Source organism: Chlorocebus sabaeus, chromosome 9 (assembly GCF_047675955.1).
Source record: "Chlorocebus sabaeus isolate Y175 chromosome 9, mChlSab1.0.hap1, whole genome shotgun sequence".
NCBI lineage: Eukaryota > Metazoa > Chordata > Mammalia > Primates > Cercopithecidae > Chlorocebus > Chlorocebus sabaeus.
The window spans coordinates 46104153-46114383 of NC_132912.1; the positions used below are offsets into that span (position 1 = coordinate 46104153).

The window sequence follows — 10231 nt, forward strand, 5'->3', positions numbered from 1 at the left end:
GGGCTCGACGCGGTGGCTCACACTTCTAATTTCAGCACTTTGGGAGGCCCAAGCGGGTGGATCGCTTGAGCCCAGGAGTTTGAGACAAGCCTGGGCAATGTGGTGAAACCCCGTCTCTACAAAAGTACAAAAAATTAGCTGGGCATTGTGGTGCATGCCGGTAGTCCCAGCTACTCAGGAGGCTGAGGTGAGAGGATCACCTAAGCCTGGGAGGTCAAAGCTGCAGTGAGCTGTGATTGTGCCTGGGTGATAGAACAAGACCCTGTCGAAAGGGAAAAGAAAAAGAGAGAGATCTTGCACAGTGGTTAATAACCACAGATGTTACTTGCTTCTTCCCCAGCCTACTAAATTAGGATCTCCATGAGTGAGGTGAATTCTTGTGTAACTTGATGTAAAGCTCATTTAATGCCTCTGACATGTGTCCTTGGTTAGCGTGGTTAATAGAAACAGAAAAATAAATGTATATTTTGATGTCATTTGATCTTATTTCATTTTTTAAGCAGTGAGGCAATGTAGGATATTAAATTAAACAATTGTTTTATCAGACAGTAATTTGCCACAAAAATGTCTAGTTGAACCTACACATGCCTATGTATATATTTTAAAATCTTACTCATTTTGCTTATCTTATTTAAATAGTATATGAGGTCATCTTTGTTCAACATTTCTGTTAAACTTTCCATTAACAAATCATGTATATTTTTATTCAGGTGTAGAATTGAGGGGGAAGGCTTTAAATGACTTGGTTTTTGCCAGCCAAATGTAGAAAAGCTTAATCTTAACATTTGCCTGATAGCAGTTTTTCCTGATTATTGGCAAACACTTAGTTGTAAGTAAATGATAAACCTTTAGAAGTCACTGCCACAAGCTAAACTCAAGATGAAGACAAATGTACTATTTATTTTTGAATGGTGATTTTTTTTAAAAAGTCAACATTAATATATATAATATTAATATATTAACAGCTATTATAATAATAGGTAGTATGTATTAAGGCCTGGAATTGCAAGGCACTGTAAGTGTTTTTCCTGCAATATCGCCTACAATTATCATAAGAATTATAAGCAGACTTTTTAGAGGTGAGGACATTGAAGTGTAGAGAGAGTTGGTTGGTGACATGTCTGTCGGGGACACAACTAGTGAGTCGCAGAGGTGAGATTTGAATCTGGCAGTCCCCCCTCTGGGTCCAGCTTCCTGATCACAGTGAGGTCCTCTTTCCCAACCATATGCTGGTAAAAGGATTCCTAGAAATGCAGTTTTCAAGTTTGAACAAAACACTACGCTGGGACACCCTCCTGAAACAGCAGGCGGAGAGATGTTGCTGGATGGTGAGTTGGCATGGGTTTTGCCGGTGTGTGAGCAAGGCTAGCATAACACTTTGCAAAATGCAGCTGAGATGGCCTCTGGAAGACAAATTGCTGTCCCATTCCAAGTCAGTTGCATTGTCCCCTTGTCTCTTTCCCCTCAACAAACATGACTCCCAACAGGAACGTCTTTTGTTTCTTTGTGTCCCCAACACCTGAGGTGACCATCTGGGTGCTGCTCTGGGCTGGCTGATGGGCAGTGTCAGGCACTGATGATGCACATGAAGCTTATGCTGCAGGTTTGCTTCTGGGGGTGTTTTCAAACGTGGATGATGATCTCTCCCTGTTTATTTTTTACATATCTGAATATACAAGATAAATGCTTTTGAGATTTCTGTGAAATTTACTTTCATAATAAATCCAGAGTTTATTAACTTGTAACATTTTTGGTACTGGTATTTCAGCCAAGCAAGAAAATCTGGATAAGTTCTGATTTGTCATGCTGAGAACATGCAGGGACATAGCAAAATAAAGTCAGGGACTTGGCTGGAGTTTTAATATGTGATTGCATTACTTTCCCTTTATTGTATGTCCTTGAATAAGCTACTTAAACCTTTATGTCTGATTTCTAAGTAGAAAGCACTTGCTTTCATATTAGTCTATATACCTATAAAAAATGAGATGCAAGTTGAGTCTCTCATGTACCCATTCATTCATTCATTCATTTATTATTTATTAAGTTCCTATTTTAGGGAAGATCTTTGAGTCCAAGGAACTTGCTCTTCCAGTAAAGTAAGATTCACTTATTCAACAACTATTGAGCCCCTGGTATTTGCTAAGGATTATGACAAGAGACAGAACACCCATTATTGATGATGTTCTAGTGGGAGAGGACAGAAGAAAGAAAGAGAGAATATGAATGACAGACACATGATATTAAGAGCTCTGGGAAAAAATTGAGCATGGAAGGAAGTGTCTAGCTGGGGAAGGGGTAATCATAGAAACCCTCACTCATAGGGTGGTGGCCTTTATGCAGAGACTTAAAGAAAGGAGGGAGATCTGCTGACAGAGAGAACGGTAAGTGCAAAGGTCCTGGGTGGGCTTGTGTTGAGGAAGAGCAAGGCCAGTGCAGCTGGAACTGAGTGAGTGAAGGGGAGAGAGTTGTAACCAATGAGCTTATACAGGAAGTGGAGTCTGCTTCACATGGGAAATAGTAGGACATTGTCAGAACTCGGACTTTTACTCTGTGTGAAATGGACCCTCCCATAGATGCTCCCATCCTAATCACCAGAATATGAGAATCTGTATTGGTGGAACCTGCCCCCCATATTTCAATGCAGGTTCTTTCTATTTTCCATAAGTGTTGGCCAGCTGAGAAATAAAGAGAGACAGTATAAAGAGGAATTTTACAGCTGGGCCACTGGGGGTGATATCACATATTGGTAGGACCATGATGCCCACCTGAGTCTCAGACCAGCAAGTTTTTATTAAGGGTTTCAAAAGGGGAGGGAGTTCAAGAAAAGGGAGTAGGTACAAAGATCACATGCTTCAAAGGGCAAAAAGAAGAACTACTACTAAGGGTCTAACAGAGATCACATGCTTTTGAGGGAACAGGACAAAAGGCAAAAGCAGAACCACTGATAAGGGTCTATGTTCAGTGGTGCACGTATTGTCTTGATAAACATCCTAAACAACAGAAAACAGGGTTTGAGAGCAGAGAACCAGTCCGACCTCAAATTTACCAGGGTGGAGTTTTTCACCACCCTAGTAAACTTGAGGGTACTGCAGGAGACCAGGGCATAGCTCAATCCTTATCTCAACCACATGAGACAGACATTCCCAGAGCAACTATTTATAGACCTCCCACCAGGAATGCATTCCTTTCCCAGGGTATTAATATTAATATTCCTTGCTAGGAAGAGAATGTAGTGATATCTTCCCTAATTGCACGGCTGTTTGTAGGCTCTCTGCAAAAAGAAAAATATGGCTCTTTTTGCCCAACCCTACAGGCACTCAGACCTTATGGTTGTCTTCCCTTGTTCCCTAAAAATCACTGTTATTCTGTTCTTTTTCAAGGTGCACTGATTTCATATTGTTCAAACACACATGTTTTACAATCAATTTTTACAGTTAACACAATTATCACAGTGGTCCTGAGGTGACGTACATCCTCAGCTTACGAAGATAACGGGATTTAGAGATTAAAGTAAAGCCAGGCATAAGAAATTATAAAAGTATTATTTGGGAACTGATAAATGTCCATATTAAAATGAAATCTTCACAATTTATGTTCCTCTGCCATGGCTCCAGCCAGTCCCTCCGTTCGGGGTCCCTGACTTCCCGCAACAGAAGAGTTTTAGGATGTCTTCCATGACACTTATAACTAAGTGTTTTTACAAAAAACAATGAAAGTTTAAGGAACTGTTTAGATTTTTGTCAAGAATATTTCATAGACAATGTTATGTTTTTTCTACCCAAACATTATTCCTAGTTGTCTTTCTTTTTGTGATATTAGAAGCTGTTTTGAATTCTTTTGTCAACTTGGCAGCAACCACTACACTTTTCTAAAACTAAGAACTCTATATTCTAGAAATCTCTTTCCTAAGTGAATCCTCATAAAATTTGCAAATAGAGAAAATTTACACACAATTCCAAGGATAAAAGTAAAGCTGAAGTCACTGTCAGCAATTTTTGGCAGCCAGGCATGGAGACTTTCAGAGCTTTTAACAAGGTTCTTCTCAGCAATTCTAGCATCCAGATATAGCCCCATCATAGACCTCACATGAGTGTGTACTTCATAATCCTGGTGAATACAGAAGTTTCCTGGACTCTTTCACGAGCTGCTGCTTTCCCTCCTATACAGTGTTTTCAGCTGATGCCATTTGTGATTATGTTTCTGACTTTCTGGAGGCAACCTGCCAAACTTTCATATTTTTTTACTTAGATGCACAAGAATGTAGGCACTAATTCTTATATTAAGCTGTTTATTTCTATAATACTTAATTGGCTGTTTTCCTGGCTAAACCAAACCAAGAGCAGCAGGGATGATAACTTACAAAACTGATTAAATTAGAGGTCAAGAAATGGAGCCATTTTAATTCTATTATTATTCTTTCATATATTAAACACAAAACTTTTCTGGATAGTTTTTCTTCATTATCTCTTTGGTTACCCTGAGGTACTGCTTGTAGAGAAAAGGTAGAATAAATACAGGATTCTTAATTTATCAGTTACTCTTTTATTTACCAGTTTTCTAAGTAGTAATCTAGTTTCCTAAAATCCTAGAAAGCACTTGAAGAAATTAAAAATGGGCTGATTTTTTCTTTTTTGAGAGAGAGAGAGAGAGAGTCTCGCTCTGTCACCCAAGCTGGAGTGCAGTGGCGCGATCTCAGCTCACTGCAAGCTCCACCTCCCGGGTTCACGCCATTATCCTGCCTCGGCCTCCTGAGTAGCTGGGACTACAGGTACCCGCCACCATGCTTGGCTTTTTTGTATTTTTAGTAGAGACAGGGTTTCATCGTGTTAGGCAGGATGGTCTCGGTCTCCTGGCCTCATGATCTGCCTGCCTTGGCCTCCCAAAGTGCTGGGATTATAGCTGTGAGCCACTGTGCCTGGCCAAAAATCGGTTGATTTTTTAAAAACTAATTTTGGCAACTATTCTCCTGCCTCTCCTCAGTCTAATGAAATTTTTCTGTAAGATATTGTATTTTTAAGTACTAGAATTTTTATTTTTTTAAGTTTTTGTCTCTGCTAATATTTCACATGTGTTTACTCAATATTATTATTTCAGTCCTTGAGCACATTTGTATTTATAATATAATAGTATCCCCTTATTTGTGGCTTTACTTTCCTCACTTTCAGTCACCCACAGTCAAAAATATTAAATATAAAACTCCAGAAGTAAACAGTTTATAAGTTTTAAGTCATGTGCTATTCTGAGGAATGTGATGCAACCTCCCACCATTCTGCTATATCTGGTTCAGGATGTGACATATTCCTTTGCTTGGCAGATCCATGCTTCCTGCTTCCTGCTCATTAGACATTTGCAGCCATCTAAGTTATCAGATGGACCTAGCTTAGTATTGCAGTGCCCATGTTCAAGTAACCCTTATTTTACTTAGTAATTGTCCCAAAATGCAAGAGTAGTGATGCTGGCAATTCAGATATGCAAAAGAGAAACCTGAAAATGCTTTCAGTAACTGAAAAGAAGAAAGTTTCCCTCTTAATGAGGAAAATAATATGCTGAGGTTGCTAACATCTAGGGTAAGAATTAATCTTCTATCTGTAAAATTGTGGAAAAGGAAAAATATATTCTTGCTAGTTTTGCTTTTGTACCTCAAACTGCAAAAGTTACAGCCACAGTGTGTGGTAAGTGCTAATGTAGGGTTCGGTATTATCCATGGTTTAAGAGATCCACTGGAGGTCTTCCAAAGTATGCCACACAGATAAAGGGGGAATACTGTAGTTTTTTATGCTAATTCGAACATCTGGATGATGTATTTATTCTATTGACTGCATGCATTAATATCATTATAAGCCTGACGATTTAAACATATAAGGTGTGCACCTGCTCATTGCAGTCATCACCATCATCATCAACATCATCATCATGATCATCATTATTTTTGTTTGGGGTTTTTTGAGATGGATCTTGCTTTATGGCCCAGGCTGGAGTGCAGTGGCATAATTACAGCTCACTGCAGCCTCAGACTCCTGGGCTTAGGTGACCCTACCACCTCAGCCTCTCAAGTAGCTGGGACTATGGGCACATGCTACAATGCCTGCCTAATTTTTTTGTTTTCTATTTTTGGCAGACAGAGGGTTTTATCTTGAACACCTGGGCTACAGGAATCCATCTACCTTAGTTTCCCAAAGTGTTGGGCTTACAGGTGTGAACCACTGTGCCTGGCTTGTGGTCATCATTATTACTGATGCTTATATTCGTTCATGTTTGGATAGTGGGACCTCCTTCAAGTTGCCTCTTGGAGCCTATGGACATGACCCTGGGGGGTATAAAAGTGCCCTTGCTTTCCAGTATGACAAGATGATCTACACTGATTTTGCACATTTCCTGCCTGCAGTCAGAAAGCAGCCATTTCTCCAAGAAGCTTTGGTTCCTTGTAGTGAGTGATGATATGGAGAACCCAAAGTTATGGCACCAAGGTGCTTTCTGCTTCTGTTTTGTTTAATGCTTCTAGGACTTTTCAGCAGATTAGTCTAAAAGATAAGTGTATTTTTTAATGAAAATGTATCATTTGTAAGTAAACGTTTCTGTTAACAGTCTTGATTAGAGGATTTTAATTATGCTCAGAGATCATACATCTGTATCTTCTATTTCATTTGAAAAATACCAGTTTTCAATGTCACACCCATAATGAGGCAGAGTCTAGCTCTGTCGCCCAGGCTGGAGTGCAGTGGCACGATCTCGGCTCACTGCAACCTCCAACTCCCAGGTTCAAGCAATTCCCTACCTCAGCCTCCAGAGTAGCTGGGATTACAGGCACACACCACCACACCTGGCTATTTTTTGTATTTTTAGTAGAGATGGGGTTTCACCATCTTGGCCAGGCTGGTCTTGAACTCCTGACCTCGTGATCCACCCGCCTTGGTCTCCCAAAGTGCTGGGATTACAGGCATGAGCCAGTGTGCCCGGCCCTTTTTTTTTTCTTTTCTTTTTTTTTTTTTGAGACAGAGTCTCACTCTGTCGCCCAGGTTGGAGGGTAATCGCCCTATCTTGGCTCACTGCAACCTCCGCCTCAGGTTATCCTCCTGCCTCCGTCTCCTAAAGTACTAGGATTATAGGCATGAGCCATAACACCCAGTCAATATAACTTTATATTCACAAAGAAACAAAACAATTTGTGTGACTCACTTTATAGCAATATTTAGTTTATTGTGGTGGTCTGGAACCAAATCCACAATATCTTTGAGGTATGGCTACACTTTCTAAGCATTTCCTGAGTCAGCCTACTTTTTCTCCATTTTTATTGTCATTATTCTATCCATTTTTTTGTTTTCTTGTTGTTGTTGTTTGGAAACAGGAAATCACTGTGTCACCCACGCTGGAGTGCAGTAGCACGATCATTGCTCACTGCAGCCTCCATCTCCTGTTTACAAACTATCCTCCTGTCTCAGGCTCCTGAGTAGCTGAGACTACAGATGCACGCTACCACACCTGACTCTTTTTTTTTTTTTTTTTTTTTTGAGACGGAGTCTGGCTCTGTCGCCCAGGCTGGAGTGCAGTGGCGCGATCTCGGCTCACTACAAGCTCCACCTCCCGGGTTCACGCCATTCTCCTGCCTCAGCCTCCCTAGTAGCTGGGACTACAGGCGCCCCGCCACCATGCCTGGTTAATTTCTTGTATTTTTAGTAGAGACGGGGTTTCACTGTGTTAACCAGGATGGTCTCAATCTCCTGACCTCGTAATCCGCCCGCCTCAGCCTCCCAAAGTGCTGGGATTGCAGGCGTGAGCCACCGCACCCGGCCCGGCTCATTTTTAAAAAGATGTTTGTAGAGATGGGGTCTCATCATGTTGCCCAAGCTGATCTGGAATTCCTGGCCTCAAACAATCCTCCTGCCTCTGATTCCTGAGTAGCTAGGATCAATCCATTGCTGAAGAGTACGTGGATGCTACTTTGCAGACTGTCAACCTGAATTTGTGTTTGCTTGACATTGTCTAATTATTGGTTTCAGTTTCAGTTTACCCACTTTTTGTCAGCAACATGCAGAAGGGACTGTGCCCTTTTTAGTGTATCCTATCAGGAAGCATCTCACATTGGTTTGTGCCATTACTGGTGCCGTGACTTTAAGCCACTTGGTTAAGGTGGAGTTGGTCATATTTCTCTGCTGCAAAATTACTGATTTTCCTCTTGTAATTAATAAGTGTGTGTGAGAAGATTCTTTGAGATGAGGTATATATGTCATTCTTCATCAAACTATAAGGTTTTTTTTTGTTTTGTTTTGTTTTTTTAAGTGAAAGAAAATGTATTAAGAAACTAAAGGAATAAAAGAATGGCTACTCCATAGGCAGAGCAGCTTCACTTTAAGTGTTTGACATTAACTGATTTTTGTCCAAATCAATAAGTACTGCGATGATTGAAAAATGATTATTACTAAATTTGTTTTCATTGTCTCAAGTTCTGCTGAACTCTGGATCCAGGCTGTGTCAATAGCGTAGTGTGGTGCCTCCTGTACCTGTCTCGACCTCCTACAGTCCTTTTTATTTATTTTGTTTTTTATAATAGAGACAGGGTCTTACTATGCTGCCCAGACTGGTTTCAAACTCCTGGGCTCAAGCAATCTTCCTGCCTCAGCCTCCCAAAGTGCTGAGATTGCAATCGTGAGCCACCACACCCAGCTAAGTTCTTTACCATCTTCAGAAAGTTTAGCTTGCACTTTCAACAGGATGGATTCCCAGAAAGACTATGAGAGAGAGTTGGGGACTAAGTTGATAATATCAAATACACTGAACTTGACCGTGTTCACCATGCTCTGACTCTAGAGAAATGAGAGTGCTAGTGAGGTTGGTGTCATTTTGTGTATCTTCTGTACCTTGAAGTCCCTCAGAAATCTTGCCCCTGGGCTTCTTGTTCTAAGGACACAACAGGTTCTCTTTTTCTGTGGAGATGAAATCTAGGTCTTCGATTTTGGAACCAAATTTGGACTCTTGACTCTGAAGCACCAATTTCTTCAGCAAGTTTTTCTCTGGAATCAATCCCAGGGTATGGGTTTTCATAAATGCCTTGATAAGAGTGTGTAATTGAGAGGTGCTATAGATGGTATGACACCGTCTGGCTTCTCTACGTTGAAACTCCACACCATGTTGATCTTGCCAATGGCTCTGGCTTGAATCTAAAGTTAGGTTCTGGTCTTTTCTGGAATCTGTGCCTAGCTCTTCAATTCTGGGCGACAGAGCAAGACTCCATCTCAAAAAAAAAAAAAAGAAAGAAAGAAAGAAAGAAAAGGCTGGGTGCGGTGGCTCATTCCTGTAATCCCAGCACTTTGGGAGACCGAAGCGGGTGGATCACGAGGTCAGGAGTTCAAGACCAGCCTGGCCAAGATGGTGAAACCCCATCTCTACTAAAAATACAAAAAATAACCAGGTGTGGTGGTGTGTGCCTGTAATCCCAGCTACTCTGGAGGCTGAGGTAGGGAATTGCTTGAACCTGGGAGTTGGAGGTTGCAGTGAGCCGAGATCGTGCCACTGCACTCCAGCCTGGGCGACAGAGCTAGACTCTGCCTCATTATGGGTGTGACATTGAAAACTGGTACTTTTCAAATGAAATAGAAGATACAGATGTATGATCTCTGAGCATAATTAAAATCCTCTAATCAAGACTGTTAACAGAAAGCTTTACTTACAAATTATAAATTTTTATTAAAAATTTTAAAAGACACTTACCTTTTAGACTAACCTACTGAAAAGTCCTAGAAGCATTAAACATGCATTCTGGACTCTTCTGTATTGATTTCTAAAGCAAGCTTTTGTTTGGTAGCATAACCTGGGTAAGGTTTCTGATTGAAGGTATTGATGAGGATTTTCAATTGATCTTCTGTGAATTTGGTGTGATTGCACCTATGATTTGTTGCTACCATCTTGTGTGAAAAGGTGTCTTTGGTCATGCTGGAAGAGAGTCCTGGAGGCTGAGCTGCTGTCTGGGAGACCGCTTACAGCTCATTTTTAAAAAGAAAGATCGCATATAATACAACATAATTCACAAATCTAAAGCTTATGGTTTTCTGGATTTTGACAAATGAAAACACCTGTGCAACTTCAACCCTTACCAGGATATGGATGAGGGTTTCTACCCAAAAGCACCAGTATTTTAACAAACAGCTTTGCATTTTTTGAATTGTTCTGTGTCTGTGAGGGTTCCTTACTCCAAGTTTATGACAAATATATTCAGAAGGCATAATTTACAATTATC

The 10231-nt window shown here is 40.7% G+C and overlaps 1 pseudogene; it reads right to left on the bottom strand.

Moving 5' to 3' along the window:
* Window positions 1–8785: 8785 nt before the first annotated feature.
* LOC103215752 (double homeobox protein A-like) lies at window positions 8786–9926 on the bottom strand (annotated as a pseudogene).
* Between the last annotated feature and the right edge of the window lie 305 nt (window positions 9927–10231).